The following is a 7,236-nucleotide window of genomic DNA, read 5'->3' as shown; positions in this document are numbered from 1 at the left end:
ACTGAGGGGAGAAACCGTCAGGATCTGCAGCTTCCTCCTGAAGGAGGTGGAGGGGCAGTCACTGATCTCTGTGTATGACCAGGGACAGGGCCTGAGGGAACATCTGGAGCTGTGTCATGGGTGTTTTAGGTTGGATATTAGGAAAACATTCTTCCCCCCCCGCCCAGAGGGTGGTTGGGCACTAAAACAAGCTCCCCATGGCAGTGGTCACAGTCCCAAGGCTCCCAGAGCTCAAGGAGCATTTGGACAACAATCTCAGGCACATGATGGGATTGTTGGGGTGTCCTGTGCAGGGCCAGGAGTTGGACTCAAAAATCCTTGTGGGTCTCTTCCTACTCAGGTGATTCTGTGAGGTTCAGCTTGGATCACGAAGAAGCACCGAGTGCCTGTTGTGAGTTCAGCAGCCAAAGTGAAACAGAGCTCACCCCAACCACAGCTCTTACTGAATCAGAGCTGCTCGAGGCATGGTGAGAAGCAGGTCCTGTGTCTGACCAGGGCACAGCGAACAGGATGTGACCTGTCACAGAGCAGGGTCGCCTCAATGGAAGGGGAGCTGGCCCCACATGAGGGGGGTTCAGCCAGAGGAGGCTGTGACCTCCAGTGCTGAACATGGAGCATTTTCCTTTCCTGCAGGATTCAAAGTTCCAACCCAACACCTTTGTGCAGGAGATGAACATCCCAAGAGGAGCAAAGCTACTTCTTGTCTGGGTATCCCTAGCCTGAAACTGGCTCCTGAAGGGTCAGGCAAGGCCAGCAGGTGCTGCTGACAGCACGGGATCCGGAGGGGGATGCTCTGCCAAGCCCTCACCAAAATGGAGAATCACCTGGTGATCTCTCAGTGTGGGCGTGGGTGTGACCAGCCCAAAATAACCGCCACTGCTCTGCAGCACGTTGTGCAAATTCTCAACCAGATTTAAAAGAAAACACACCCGAGTTCCTGCCAGCACTTGGTGAAAGAAGGAGCCCTCCACTGAAAGCCACACTCAGAGCCAACACTGACACTTGATTAGTGTCTGCTAAAAATAGTTCCCTGTGTGGGTGGAAGGAGAGCTCATGAGCACAAACACGAGGACAGGCAGGCATGGGGGGGCTTCGGCTGGAGCAGCAGGTCAGCAGCAGTGGGTCACTGGGTCCATGGTATGGACAGGGACTTCTTCACTAGACCAGGTTGCTCCCAGCCCCATTCAACCTGGCCTTGAAGGCTTCCAGGGATGGGATATCCACGTGTCACTTACTCCGGGGGGCAAAGCACCTCCTTTCCCCCAGCATTGTTGGTGTCTGCCTTCAGGTAACATGCGACAGGACAAGAGGAAACAATTGTGTCGGGGAAGTTTAGAATGCATATTAGGGAAAATTTCTTCACTGAAAGGATGCCAGACATTGCACAACAGGCAGCCCAGAGCAATGGTCAAGTCACCATTTTTCTTTAGCAGATCCTTCTTTTGCCTCAGATCTACACTTTCCCCAATAGAGCCACATTTTTACTCAGATTTGCACAACCCAGTCTGTCTGAATTCGAGAAGGGTTTGGATAAGGCACTTGGGCACATAGTGGGACTTTGTGTCCTGTGCATGGCCAGGAGTTGGATTCAGTGATCCTGATGGATCCCTTCAGCATATTCTATGGGTCAATTCAGCATATTCTGTGCTTCTGTGATTATTTTGCTTCAGCAAACCAGCCCTGTGCCCATGCCAGCAGCTCCCACTGGGCAACTGCTCCCACCACTGGCAAACATGGAGCCACCACCTCCCTTCCCACCCTGTGGGCCGCTCCTGCCACTGGAATATATGGAGCCATCCTCTCTGCTCCCACACTGCACCTGCTTGAGGCAACCATGGCTGATTCATCCTCAAACGCCGTTTCTGGCGAGTTCCGTCCCCGCTGCCGCCATTGCCCTCATGCCACGCTGCCATCTTGGATCCCTAACGCTCCCTGCCAGCCCGCCACCTTCCTCTCCCTCACGCCGCCATCACCAGCGCTGTCAGACCTAATTTAGTTTCAGGGCTACAAGACAGAATTTGTTTTGTTTGTGACAAACTGCTGGTAGCAAACGCCACGTCGGAAACACTGCGTGGGCGGCAGGCGGCTCCCTCCCTCCCCTCTGCCTGTGCCTCACTGCCCCCCCAGCCGCAGGCTCTGAGGCCATGCTGGCCACAGGCTGGGGTGGTGGAACACAGCAAAAACCACTCTGTTCTCGCCAAACTATTGGTCTAAGGCTTTCTGAGCAGCCCCGGCCATGAGGCTTCATCACAGCAGCGCGGCGGATGCAGCAGGTCTGTGCACCAGCGCAAACCTCCCCGCCAGGGCCACACCATGTTTTTGAGCTGAAAAAAGGGCAAAAGTGGGGAGTTTTGAGCATGGCTGAGCCCAGCACTGCACAGACCCTGACTAGGACAGGCACCACTCCAGCTCCCACCTGCTGTTGGACAGCCCAGCCAGGACCGTGTGGCACATGGCGACATTCCCTAATGCCTCCTCCATAACATGGAGACACTGGAAAAAAGGACTGAAAAAGGAAAAAAAAGCCTTTTTTCTCATTGCAAACCACAGTTCCAGGTGTCTCATTAAATCAGACCAAAAAAAAAAAAAGTATTAGATTTATTGCTATCACGAGGTGCCCGTGGGCTCAGCTGCAGCACCCTGCTATCGCTGGGTTCCACCTCCCATGGCAGGAGCCCCACTTCATCCACCTGCCATCATCACAATCCCAAACCCCCAGTGTGGGATCCCTGCTCTTAGCAGCACCTGCAGCCCCCCACCATCTTCGGGGTCCCACTGCCCATGGCAGGGCCACCAGGAGCGGCTGTGCTTCATTTCCTGCCTGGCATGCAGAGTGACCCAAACCCACACTGAGGTGACCCATGGCAGAGCCTCCTGAGCACCATCCCCTCATCGCTAAAAATAGATCCGAGCGGTTGAAAAAAAAAAAGCCAACAGGAAAAAAAAAGCCAACAGAAAAAAGGAGAACAATGTCTGCTTGACCATCAAAGAGCAACCACAGTCATTTCGAGCAGGAACACCTGAGACGAGGACTTTCGGGTTGTGTTTTCTCTTTCTGCAGCAGATGGGCTCAGTTTTCTCTGAAATAGATTAAATCTCTCCTTGCCTGAGGTAATGGCATGCGAAGCTCCAGTGCTGGAGGCTGCCACCCTTGTGGGCTTCTCGGGGCTGGAAAGGAGCCAGGGGAACAATGGGTCAGAAGAAAAATTCAATTTCCTTTTGAGCACGTTACCTGCTTGATTCCTATTTGTACAGAAAGACACAGATCTTGTGGGCTGAAACCTGTGTGCTGGCCCCAGTATTCATCTGAGAACTTGGCAATTCATTGCAGGAGTGGGCTGTGCCGTGAAGGTCACCTCCCAGACCTGGTCTGGGTGAGCAGTGAAGCTCTCCAGACCTTCAAGAGCTGGCATGTCCAGCCCATGGCTCTGCAGGGCACAGTCTTTGCCAATTGTTAAAAAAATGCTGAATTTCTGTGTATTATAAACAAGGAGATTTGTCAGGGCTGGCATCAAACACCCTGCTCCGTTAGCAGAGGCGGTTTTCAGAAGTCGATATTGAAACAGTGGTAAAAAATGGGGCATTTTGAAGCTGTTGAACAAGCAGTGTTGTGCACAGAGATCAGCCGATATATCCGACGGGCCACACATGAAAGTGTCTGCCTGGTGCCACTGGAAACTTTTTCAGCAGCACCTTAAATCAAACTCATCTAAGCCATCTGCTGCTTAGAGTGATCCTTGGCCAAACTCACTCACAGAGACATCCAGAAACATCAAAGATATTTAAAAGTCTTCATTTGACCTCAGTGCCTTTGAACAAGGGCATGAGACGACAGGACCAAGTGAGAATGGCTCCAAACTGACAGAGAGCAGGGTTAGATTGGACATTGGGAAGAAATTCCTCCTTGTCACAGTGGCAAGGCCCTGGCACAGGCTGCCCAGAGAAGCTGTGGCTGCCCCATAACTGGAAGTGTTCACGGCCAGGTTGGGTGGGGCTTGGAGCAACCTGGGATAGTGGAAGATGTCCCTGCTGATTGCAGTGAATTTTCAGTTTATGTTTGTTGAATTATAGACTCCCACAAGGAGCTGGAAGGGACTTTAAAGCTCATCTCATTCCAGCCATGGAGTCTTTCCCCTCCAGACCAAGAGACACTGTTCCAGATGGGCGTGGATCCTTTGACAGGTTCCATATTTTCATAGCAGGCAGTTTTCTTCTTTTCCCTTTGGCCTCCTCTATTTTACAGCCAAAATGGTTCTTCTGCACACTGGGGATAAATGAAAGATTGAAATTAATTGTCTCATCCAGATCTTTCCTCTCGGGTTATGCATCGCTGGAGGATCTGCTGGCTGAGACAGAGTGAAGGGGGACGCAGAGAGCCCCACAACCTCTGGTCAGAGCAGGACAGAGCTTTGTCTTGTGGCTCCATTCAGTGAGGCAGCATTTGGGAAGCACTTTTTTGGGGTGGAGGGTGGGAAGGCGGATCTTCTTGCTGAACTGAGGAGCAGAACTTCTCTATCCCCTTGGGGGCAGGGAGGGGGAACCCAGAGCAGCTGGACCGAGACTGCAGGATGGCTTTCAGTTCCCACAGAGCCAGGACACCCCTTTTCACCTCTGCCTCCATCTAACAGAACTTTCTCATTTTCAAAAGAGTTGAGGGAACCACTGAAACACAGATACGTGTTGGGGTTCCATTTCTTGCCTCACTGCTCTCTGCCACCCTGCCTGTCCAGCGTGTAATGGAAATTTTACCGCAGGCGCTCGATGAGCAAACAGGAAGCCAGCAGAGAGCGTGGCAGCTCGCTGTGGCCCAGCTCAGCTCAGCTGGGGGACAAGAAAGGCTATAAAAGACAGCATGGGGGTGGCAGGGGGAGGAGAGCAGGCCAGAGGGGCCAGGGCTGCCAGCGGTGCAGGGGACCTGGTCCTGGGTTCACAGGTAAGGCAGGCAGTGCCCTGCACCCTCTTTTTATTCCTTCTGCAAATGATTCCTGACTATTTTTGGAAGTATTTTCCACTTTTCTTGGGGCCAATTGAGAGGATTCTGCCATACTTTATTCTCTGTACGAAACTTACTAAAACTTCACCTTCCTTGGAAAAAACTAATTCTAATTGGCTTTTACCTCTTCTTTTTCATCTTTGCAAGCACATAGGACAAACTTTAAAATCCCCCAAAGCTGCTCAGATTTCCAATGGAGGTACCAGAGAAGGTAAAGCTGGGCAGTGGTTCTGCAGTTCCCTTGCTCCTGTCAGAAAGATTTTTCTTCCTTTTCTCTGAAGGAAATCCAGAGTCCCCCTATTGAATAGTCTTGGCTGTGTGTGGAGTACTCAGAGCTGCATCTGGCTCAGTCCCCACCACAGAAGTGGGAGGTTGTTTGGACCCAAAGTAAGAAATCCAGAAAGGAGCTGAAAACAGGTTACAGATTCCTTTCACTGTGATTTTTGTGACAGCTTTCCAGGCTCGCTCACTTCTTGCACGGAGCTTGTCAGTGGGAAAACACTTCCTTTCAGTTTCACACTAAGTTCATTCATTTAGATTGATAAGCTTTTAATATTCATTTTTCCTTCAACTCCCTGAAAGGAGGGTGTAGTCAGGTGGGGTGGTCCCTTCTCCAAGTAACAAGTGACAGGATGAGAGGAAACAACCTCCAATTGCACCTGGGAAGGGTTTGCATTGGACATTAGGGAAAACTTCTTCGCCAAAACAGTTGTCCAGCACTGGATCAGGCTGCACAGGGCAGTAGTGGGGTCACATCTCTGAAGGGATTTAAAAGTGTGGCTGTGGCCTTTGGGGACATGGTTTAGTGATGTTTTTGGCCATGCTGAGGGAATGGTTGGGCTTGGTGATCTCAGAGGGCCCGAATGGTTCTGAGATTCCTTGATTCCCTGGGAGCATGCAGGGCAATGTGAAGATGTTTGGGTGGGTCCCACAGGCAACCCCACCATACAAACAGAGCCAAGGGGTTGCTTCTTTGTTGTCTCCAAATTCTTCAGAGGTTGGGAGACCTGGGCAAGCACACGGTGTGAGGCACGAGGCACAGGGCAGGGGGTTCGGCAGCTGCCCCAGCGAGGGGCACCTCGAGGACTGTCTAACCTGAGAATGGTGAAACATCAGGGTCAATCTCAGGTTCGTCAGCCCATGAGATGCCTTCTCCAGAGCAGGACGGGCAGCACTGACCCCCACCAGCCCCACGGCTGCCACCTCCACCCAGCTCATGGAGAAACACAGCAGGGAGACGCCAGAGCTTCGTCTGCACCCTGGCACGGCTGTTTGTGAGGCTGGGCAAGGACCAAAGTGGGTGTGAGCCCCCAAGGAGCAAAGGCAGGAAAGTGGCTGGCAAATGCCACCTGTCCCTCAGGAGAAGCTGCTGGAAGCTCGGCCACACCTCAGTGCTGGAGCTGCCAGGGCCGGCGATGCAGCCGCTGCCGCGTGCGAGCTGCTGCTCATGTGACAGGAGGCTCCGAGCATCAAAAGCACCTAATTAGGAACCTCTCCGACTCCCTCCCGGATCTGTGCCTCTGTGTGCAGCCAGCGCAGCCCAGGGGTAAGTTTGGCATCCCTGAAAGCATCATTAACACTCCGCTCCTCACATTCCTGACTAGAGGAGGAGAGAGTGACAGCCCTAAAAGTGACGATAATGAATCCCCAGGCAGGGCACAGGGCCCATCAGCGCTGGATTTGTCAGTAATTTATGAAGGGAGCAGAGAAAAAAAGGGTACTTTTAATTTTTCAAGTTGAGCTTCCTAAATAAAACACAAGTCCAAGATACACTTGTCAGAATCATTGTCTCTGCTACAATTCAATGACTAATGCTAAAGGTAAATGGTGTAAAACATGACCAGCCACAGAGCAGGCCACGGGGGCAGGGGCTGGGCTGAGCTGCCTCTCTCTGTGCCTGCTCCTGGCCGTGCCTGTGGCGGTGCAGGAGCGGAAATCTCTGCCCAGAGCCACGGGCTCACTCTTCTGAGACAAGGTGGCCCCCAGAGCCTCCTGAGTGATGCTCTGGGCACAGCCCCTCCTGCTGCATCTCCCCCTACTGCAGCCCCTGGCCCCTCCAAGCGCCGCTTCTGCAGGGCAGCCCCAGGAGATGGGCTAGGAAGAATTTTTCAGAGACAGCCCAGCCCCACATGCAGGGGAGGAGACAAAATTGCTGAGCTGGACCCCCTGGACCCGCCAAGTCTTAGCATGACTTCAAAAAGATTTAAAATCATGCTGGGAGGCCCCATGAGCAGCCAGGCAGC

This window comes from Agelaius tricolor, unplaced genomic scaffold (assembly GCF_023055355.1).
Source record: "Agelaius tricolor isolate 1412-34295 unplaced genomic scaffold, bAgeTri1.0.p SCAF_23, whole genome shotgun sequence".
Lineage (NCBI taxonomy): Eukaryota > Metazoa > Chordata > Aves > Passeriformes > Icteridae > Agelaius > Agelaius tricolor.
The sequence above is the reverse complement of the archived record's forward strand: the minus strand, read 5'-3'. Positions refer to the sequence as shown.